Source organism: Saimiri boliviensis, chromosome 8 (assembly GCF_048565385.1).
Source record: "Saimiri boliviensis isolate mSaiBol1 chromosome 8, mSaiBol1.pri, whole genome shotgun sequence".
NCBI lineage: Eukaryota > Metazoa > Chordata > Mammalia > Primates > Cebidae > Saimiri > Saimiri boliviensis.
In genome coordinates this window covers 3,654,831-3,664,242 of record NC_133456.1, presented here as the reverse complement: position 1 = coordinate 3,664,242, position 9,412 = coordinate 3,654,831, and positions in this window count along the sequence as shown.

Sequence of the window (9,412 nt, the reverse complement as noted above, 5' to 3'; positions counted from 1 at the left end):
GTTTAAGAGACTCAGAGCCATGGTATAATGTTCTTGTGTGTTTTAAGATGAAATATGTGGTATTTTACGGACTTAGAGCTTCTTGGCCTACTAAAGAGAAAATCTTGTAACTCTCATAAAATGTGCAGTTGGTAGGTCTTGATTCAGATTCATGACTTTACATTGAAACCTTAGTCTGAATACAGTTCTGGAACATTTATAAGCACTTTGGGTTAGCAGTGTTTTGCTTATTTAATTTATTAGGATTCAAATGATTTAGTATTTTTTAAAGGTAGCTTTTTTGTTAGTTCAGACAATTGAATAACTTTTAAAAGGAAATCGGGTATATTAAATAAAGTTTAAAATGTTTATAAATCAGTCGCAAACCTCTTATGAGTAATATTTAGGTTTGTTGGGTTTAGGGTTGGCAGATTTAACAAATAAAAATATAGAACTGTAGGTAGTTTGAATTTGGAGTAGTTCCTATTTAATTGGGCAACCTGCATTTTATCTGGAAATCTTAGCTGGATTTATAAAAATAATGAGAACTTTTGTGAGCTGAACTTAAAAGCATGGCATTTTCTTTTTTAACTTTTAATTTTTGCAGGTACATAGCAGGTGTATATATTTATGGAGACATGGCATTTTCTAAGATAGTAATCATTCCATCAAAGTCCAAGAAATCCAGAAAAGGCTGATGTGTAGAATAAAGTCAACTTATCTGTTTTTTCATTTCCAGTTCTGACAATTTGAATATTAACTTGAAAAAAACAAAGTAAACCAATATATAGTGGTTTCTACATACAGAAACTGGCCCTGAGGAATTAAAAGATTCACGTGAACAAATTGAGGAGATTAGCACATTCACTGCATGAAATTTGACTTTTTTTTTTTTTTTTTTTTTTTTTTTGAGATGGAGTTTTGCCCTTGTTACCCAGGCTGGAGTGCAATGGCGAAATCTCAGCTCACCACAACCTCCGCCTCCTGGGTTCAAGCAATTCTTCTGCCTCAGCCTTCCGAACAGCTGGGATTACAGGCATGAGCCGCCATGCCTGGCTAACTTTTTGGTATTATTTTAGTAGAGACTGGGTTTCTTCATGTTGGTCAGGCTGGTCTTAAACTCCTGACCTCACGTGATCTGCCTGCCTCAGCCTCCCAAAGTGCTGGGATTACAGGCATGAGCCACCACACCTGGCTGAAATCGGACTTTTAAAAAAAATGCCTGGACTCTGGAAGGCAAATTCTAAGCCAAATTTAACTGAGTCCAAATAGATGCAGGTGCCGTGTTAGGGCTTTCTGTGTTTGATCTCACTCCACATCCCCCAAGCCCTTTCTATGGCTACGTTATGTTAGAGATGAGCAAACAGGCTTGTGCCCAAGGATACAAAGTTTAGTATGTGGCAAAGCTGCGACTCGAGCCCAGTCACTCTGACTCCAGATTAACCTTCTCGCCCACCGAACCAGGCATTCTAAAACCTTAGCATGGAACACTGCGGGGTGCAGGCAGGGTTACAGGGCAGGAGGTGAAAGCAGGACTTCCACTTTTTACTCTAGGCCAGGCGTCCCCAAACTTTTTACACAGGGGCCAGTTCACCGTCCCTCAGACCGTTGGAGGGCCGCCACATACTGTGCTCCTCTCACTGACCACCAATGAAGGAGGTGCCCCTTCCTAAAGTGCAGCGGGGGGCCGGATAAATGGCCTCAGGGGGCCACATGCGGCCCGTGGGCCGTAGTTTGGGGTCGCCTGCTCTAGACATTTGTGTATAGTTTGATTTTTTTTTTTTTTTTTTTTTTTTTTTTTTACATAACATGTACTTCTTTAGTAATTAGAGAGGAAGGGCCAGGCGCGGTGGTTCAAGCCTGTAATCCCAGCACTTTGGGAGGCCGAGGCGGGTGGATCACGAGGTCAAGAGATCGAGACCATCCTGGTCAACATGGTGAAACCCCGTCTCTACTAAAAATACAAAAAATCAGCTGGGCATGGTGGTGCGTGCCTGTCATCCCAGCTACTCAGGAGGCTGAGGCAGGAGAATTGCCTGAACCCAGGAGGCGGAGGTTGCGGTGAGCCGAGATCGTGCCATTGCGCTCCAGCCTGGGTAACAAGAGCGAAACTCCGTCTCAAAAATAAATAAATAAGTAAGTAAGTAAGTAATTAGGGAGGAAGAAAAAGTGCTAAGAGTTTTTCGTTCTTTTAAGCAGGTTAAGAAATGCCCATGCAAACAGGGTTTCTGTCTTTGTGTGCCACTGAGTCAAGGGAAGTGTTCACCTACCTCCAAGCGTCATTGACCCTCCCTCCAGAAGGTTCACTCCAACCTCTCCGTGTAGTACTGGAGGACCCAGGAAAGGCAGAAACCCTCTGTCTCATCCTTCCATTGTTCTCTTGCTGGGAATTGGGAATTTCGAGGCAGCCCTCCTGGGAGCCGAGAGCCCAGAAGAAAAAGCAGACACTTGCCTAATGCCTGCTGACAGCCCAGGGGTCTCCATCCTCTGCAGGAAGTTTCCTGCTGCATATACTTGCAAATACCAGTCTGCAAGATGCACCTGGAAGGAAGGATAAATATGTGTCACTCTTTCTTGGAGATTTGTAATGCACATTAGCATATTAAATGTTTTGAAAAGTCCTGTAATTATAAAAAGCCGCTTAACTATGTTGAAACACGGTGTCACAGATTTACTGTCTGCGGAGCCCTTTTCCTCATAGAATTTCTTCATAGACTATCTTGAGCAATATCCACTCTTGGGAATATTGTCCTTGATTGTGCAGTGACAATCAGATCCCCTCACAGCCTCAAGCTCTTGCCCTGGTCAGTAAGTCCCCGCTGAAGAGCTCCATGCGTGTCACATAGATGGGCTGAAATGAGGATCAGGAGTTCAGACACATGGCCCCCAACTGCCACCAACAATGGTCCTTGATGGGACATGAGTCAGTGGAGGAGACAGATACATTTGCACAAAGGCTACCTTGGAATTTGAGAAAGGTGAGATATGGAGATTTCAGGAGAAGCAAAAGTGTCACAGGCTGAGTCACCCAAAAGCAGCAAGAAGAAACATGAAGCCTGCAGGACAGTTCCCACTCCTGGCAGAAGACAAGCCTCATGATCCAAACAGGTGTTTCCAGTGACTGATGCTGGTCTTCATCCAAAAATGAATAAGCATTAATTTTGCAACATATGGAAAATGCTCCATCATCACGTTTCACAACCAGCTTAGAGTTTGCGGGGAGGAAGGTGCATGAGTTAAGGTTGTGTAACTGACAAACCTCACCTTTGCAGGCTTATTTCCAGATTATGACACATGCTCTGGGTTTCAGCCTTACATACCATCCTCCACACAGCACTGTGCCGGACCTCGAGAGTCACTTTCTGAAGGGCAGTCCTGCTCTGATTAAAATCCTTCTAGTGTCTTTTATTTGTCAAAGACCAATCTCCTTAATGTGGCCTCTTCTTGCCCACATTTTCCAGGTCATAATGCTCTATGCCCTCTTACTCCCCCACTGATCTCCCCTCCTCCTGCCTGGCTTTCGGTTCCCCGCTCAGCGCCTTGGCACAGCTGTTCACTCTGCTTACAATGCTCTTCCTCCGGCCTCAGGGTTCAGCTTAACTGTCACACCGTCAGAGAAGCCCTCCTGACCTCCTGACCCCATCAGAGTCTTCCCTCTTCTTCTCTCTCGGGGTGCCCAGGTCTGTCACTTCATAGCATGCATTATAATGTCTTATTCTCGCCGGGCGCGGTGGCTCAAGCCTGTAATCCCAGCACTTTGGGAGGCCGAGGCGGGTGGATCACAAGGTCAAGAGATCGAGACCATCTTGGTCAACATGGTGAAACCCCGTCTCTACTAAAAATACAAAAAAAATAGCTGGGCATGGTGGTGCGTGCCTGTAATCCCAGCTACTCAGGAGGCTGAGGCAGGAGAATTGCCTGAACCCAGGAGGCGGAAGTTGCAGTGAGCCGAGATCGCGCCATTGCACTCCAGCCTGGGTAACAAGAGCGAAAACTCCGTCTCAAAAAAAAAAAAAAAAAAATAATGTCTTATTCTCTGAGCTTGTGTGTTTCCTTGTCTACTGTTGTCTTCCCACCAGGCAGCTGCATAGAAGCAGGGGTACCTCTGTGTGTCTGTGCCGCCTGAAACAGGACTGTCAAGTTGCAGATGCTCAATAAGTCATTGCTGAATGCGATGTATGATACTCTAATGGACTCCAGAGACCAAGTCCTTTTTTTTTTTTTTTGAGACAGCATCTCATTCTGTCACCCAGCCTGGGGTGCAGTGGCGCTATCTCAGCTCACTGCAGCCTTGATCTCCCGGGCTCAAGTAATCTAATCTTCCTACTTCCCAAGTAGCTGGGACCACAGGTGCGTGCCATCATGCCAGGCTAATTTTTGTATTTTTTTTTTAATAGAGACAGGATTCCACCATGTGGCTCCCACTGGTCTTGAATTCCTGGGCTCAAGTGATCCTCCCACCTTGGGCTCCCAAAGTGTTGGGATTACAGGCATGAGCCACCATGTCTGGCCTAGAGATGGGGTTCTTGATCACAGTGTGGGTGCTGTACCAAGGGAACTCAGCTTCCCTGGAAACCATGGGAACCATCGGCCATAGAGACAAAAGGTGATAACAACCACAATCACAACAATATCTGCCTTTCATGAAGCACCAAGTGCTAAGTCCTCATATAACTTTCTGACTCGGCAGCATAGCATAGAGCAGGCTCCTCAGCCTTGACACTATCGACATTTGGGGCCAGATAATACTTTGTTGTGGGGACCATCCTGTGTGTTATTGGACATTTAGCAGCATCCCCTGCCTCTACCCACTAGATGCCAATAGCATCCCCCAGTTGCGACAACCAAAAATTTTGACAGATGTTGCCAAATATCACCGGGGGCATGGGGATCATCTCACGTTGGGAATGCTGATGACCTTAAAGCGTATACACTTTCACTTACTGGCTGTTCAGCCTTGGAAAAATAACCAAACTTCTCTGTGCCCTTTTCCTCACCTTTAACATGGGGATAATAGTATCTCTTACATGGTAGGGCTGTGAAAATTTACAGAGGTTATAACTAAAGGGCAGACTCAGCATGGTGCCTGGCCCTTAGGGGTACTCAGTTGGGGTGATACTCTGTCTTCAGAATAAACCGTGCAAAGAAGCAATTGCTATCCTCATTCTACAGATGAAGAAATTGAGACTTGGAGACAAAGAAGTTGGTCTTCAGTTGCTGGCTCAGAAGCGACATCAAAAGCAAGCATTTGACTGGCTCAGTGGCTCACATCTGTAATCCCAGCACCCTGGGAGGCCAAGGTGGGCATATCACTTGAGCCCAGGAGTTCAAGACCAGCCTGAAAAACATAGTGACACCTTTTCTCTACTAAAAATAGAAAAATTAGCTGGGCATGGTGGTATATATCTCTGGCTTCAGCTACCCTGGAGGATGATGTGGAAGGATTGCTTGAGCCCAGGATTTAGAGGCTGCAGTGAGTTATGAGTTATGATTGCGCCACTCTATTCCAGTCTTTCAGGCTGGGTGACTGGGTAAAACCCTGCCTCCAAAAAATAAAAATCAGGCATTTACATTCTCAAGATTAATTCCTTTTGCTAGTTTCTTTCTTTATAGGTACAAAAGGGCCTAATTGCAAACTCTGAGCTGGTGGTGATACGACTAATGGATAGATCTGTCAAGGCAGGACTAGGGCAAGGCGAATGAGACACTAGCCTTAGGCACAAAATTTAAGGAGCTGCCAAATAACTCAGTAATCAAGCTAAATAACATTCAATGCAGTATTTTGAAAAATCAAAAATTAATGCAGAAAAATCCATGATGAACAAAGTATCAAAGACATGATCCACCCCTGTGTCATTAACATCACCCCAATCCTACCCTTGGGATTTGTAGATCTGTGAAACCACATTCAGTGGGCACAGCTGGCAGCCAAAGCCTGTCGGTGCCAATTCAAAGGATGACATGGGAGAAAACAACGCCCTCTTCTGTCTCACAATGAGCACTGCTCCTCTTCTGGGGGGCGGGTTGATCCCCCCTGAAGGCAGCATCTCAGTGCTGGGAGTCGTTTCAGAGACCACAGTGCTTTTCTCCTTGATCCTTCATGAGACATGTAGGTAAAAAGGTTGCAGGCAGGTCAAACAGTGCCATAGGAGCCCCTGCCTCATCGCTTGCCACTGGCTGCGGCACTGCCCTGGATCCTTCGCCTTTCTCAGTACCACCTATGCAAACGCCCCAGGACTTGTCACCACGTGGGCGGCAGATCTGAAGCAGCCTGTAACTATCAAGTTGGCCTGTCCAGGCTGACCACAAGGGGGCATAGTGAGGACACGGGACCAGGAGGCAGAGGGCTTCTCATAGCCGCTGACGTGGGAACCAGCAGGGAGCTGGCTGCTGGCCAAACTGCAGTTTCTTATTCTTCCATTAATGGTTTTGTCACTTCCTGGCTTCCTCTTTATATATGCTTTACTTTTTATTTTGAAATAATTTCAAATGTGCATAAAAGTCGCAGAAATAGCACAAAGAACTCTTAAATACCCTCAACCCACATTTACCAAGGCACGTTTTGCCATATTTGCTTTGTCACTACTTTTCAATATTTACTTATTATTATTATTATTATTATTTTAAGATGAAGGCTCACTCTGTTGCCCAGGCTGGAGTGCAGTGGCACCATCTCGGCTCACTGCAACCTCCGCCTCCCGGGTTCAAGCAATTCTCCTGCCTCAGCCTCCCGAGTAGCTAGGATTACAGGTGCATGCCACCATGGCCAGCTAAGTTTTGTATTTTTAGTAGAAATGGTGTTTCACCATGTCGGCCAGGCTGGTTTCCAAATCTTGACCTCAAGTGATCTGCCTGCCTTGGCCTCCCAAACTACTGGGATTACAGGCGTGAGCCACTGTACCCAGCCTACATATTAATTTTTTTTCTGAACTGTTCAAGAGTTAAGTTGGAGACATTGTGACCCTGTACCCTTAAATACTTTAGGGTGTATCTATCAAAGACATGTACATGTTCTTACATAACCCTAGACAGTTATCAAATCAGAAGTTTTAGTGATCATACAATATTATCACCTAATCTAAAACAAAGGAGAAACAGGAAGTCTAAATAAGGAAGGGGCGTAGGCTGTGAGCTGGGACCTGCCTGTGAGGGCGTCCAGCGCAGATATCTTGGTTAAAGTTCAAGGACATAGAATGTACTACATGCCTGTGAGCATGTCTAATAGCTACATAGGATAGAGCTTAACAAAGAGTTATTAGCAAAAAGCAAGAAGGCTTTAAAGAAAGTCTTTAATACAAACTATTATTTCTAACATTTATTATTATTCTTTAACAAGAAGGGAAACTTTGAAGAGGAAGTTTTTACTTTCTACAGCTGGTTTGATCTTCCATCCAGACCATTCAAACTATCTCCACATCAGCAACAAGGCTGTTTTGCTTTCTTATTTTTCTGTGTGTTTTGTGTGTTCACTGGAGTAGCACTTTCAATTTGCTTCAAGAACTTTTCCTGACCTGGCGCAGTGGCTCACACCTGTAATCCCAGCACTTTGGAAGGCCGAGTGGGTGGATCATGAGGTCAGGAGATTGAGACCATCCTGGCTAACACAGTGAAACCTCGTCTCTACTAAAAATACAAAAAATTAGCTGGCACATGCCTGTAGTCCCAGCTACTTGGGAGGTTGAGGCAGAAGAATCGCTTCAACCCGGGAGGCGAAGGTTGCAGTGAGCCGAGATCACACCATAGCTGCCATAGACAGTGATTCCTCTGATGAATCTGAGCAGTCAATTGAAACTCTCCTAGAAAGGATTCAGCATTTCTAGATGCTGTTAAGAACATTTGTGATTCAGGGGAGGTAGTAAAAATATTTACATTGATAGGATTTGGAAGAAGTTAATTCCAACCTTCAGGCATTACTTTGAGGGATTCAAGACTTCAGTGGAAAAAGTCACTACAGATGTGATATAAATAGTAAAAGAACTAGAAATGGAGTCTGAAGATGTGACTGAATTGCTGCAACCTCCTGATAAAACTTGAACAGACAAGGAGTTGCTTCTTATAGAGGAGCAAAGGAAGTGGTTTCTTCAGATGAAATCTACTTCTGGTAAAGACGCTGTGAACATTGTTGAAATGACAGAATATCACATAAACTTAGCTGATACTGCAGTGTTCGAGAGGATTGACTCCAAGTTCAAAAGAAGTTCTATTGTGGACAAGATGCCATCAAACAGCATTACGTGCTGTAGAGAAATCTTTTGTGAAAGAGTCAATCAATGTGGCAAACTTCATTGTCTTCTTTGAAGAAACTGCTGCTGCCACTCCAACTACCACTCTGATCCATCAGCAGCCATCAACATCGAGGCAAGCCCCACCATCAGCAAAAAGATTATGACTCGCTTAAGCCTCAGACGATCATTAGCCTTTTTTAGCCATAAGGTATGCTTAATTAAGATAAGTACATTGTATTTTAGACATAATGATTTTGCACACTTCATAGACTACAGTACAGTAGACATAACTTTTTTTCAATATAGTCTTGCTCTGCTGCCCAGGCTGGAGTGCAGTGGCATGCTCACAGCTCGTGGCAGCCTTCACTCCCTGGGCTCAAGCGAGCCTTCCACCTCAGCCTCTCTAGCAGCAGGGAGTACAGGCTTGCATCACTATACCTGGTTAATTTTTGTATTTTTTTGTAGAGTCAGTGTTTTGCCATGTTGCCTGGGCTGGTCTCGAACTCCTGGGCTCAAGTGATCCTCCCACCTTGGCCTCCCAAAGGCGTGAGCCACTGTGTCCAGCTGACATAACTTTTTTTTTTTTTTTTTTTTTTTTGAGATGGAGTTTCACTCTTGTTACCCAGCAGGCTGGAGTGCAATGGCACGATCTCAGCTCACCGCAACCTCCGCCTCCTGGGTTCAGGCAACTCTCCTGCCTCAGCCTCCTGAGTAACTGGGATTACAGGTACGCGCCACCATGCCCAGCTAATTTTTTGTATTTTTAGTAGAGACGGGGTTTCACCATGTTGACCAGGATGGTCTCGATCTCTTGACCTCGTGATCCACCCGCCTCGGCCTCCCAAAGTGCTGGGATTACAGGCTTGAGCCACCGCGCCCGGCGACATAACTTTTATATGCACTGAGAAACCAAAAAACTTGCAATACTCACTTTATTGCAGTGGCATGGAGCTGAGGCTGCAATACCTCCAAGGTGTGTCTAATAGTGGCTGTGGATTCTGAGCTGTAGTAGACCCATATTACACATCTTTACATGGGCTTGGTCCTTTAAACCTCACAACTACTCGACTACTATTATTCTCCTTGTTTTACAGATGAGGAAACTGAGCTTCAGAGAGGGCAGGTCACCTCTCCAGGTCTCACATCACATCTGGTAAGAGGCACAGCCAGGACTATTTGACCCAGCATGTGAGCATCTGATCAGTCTC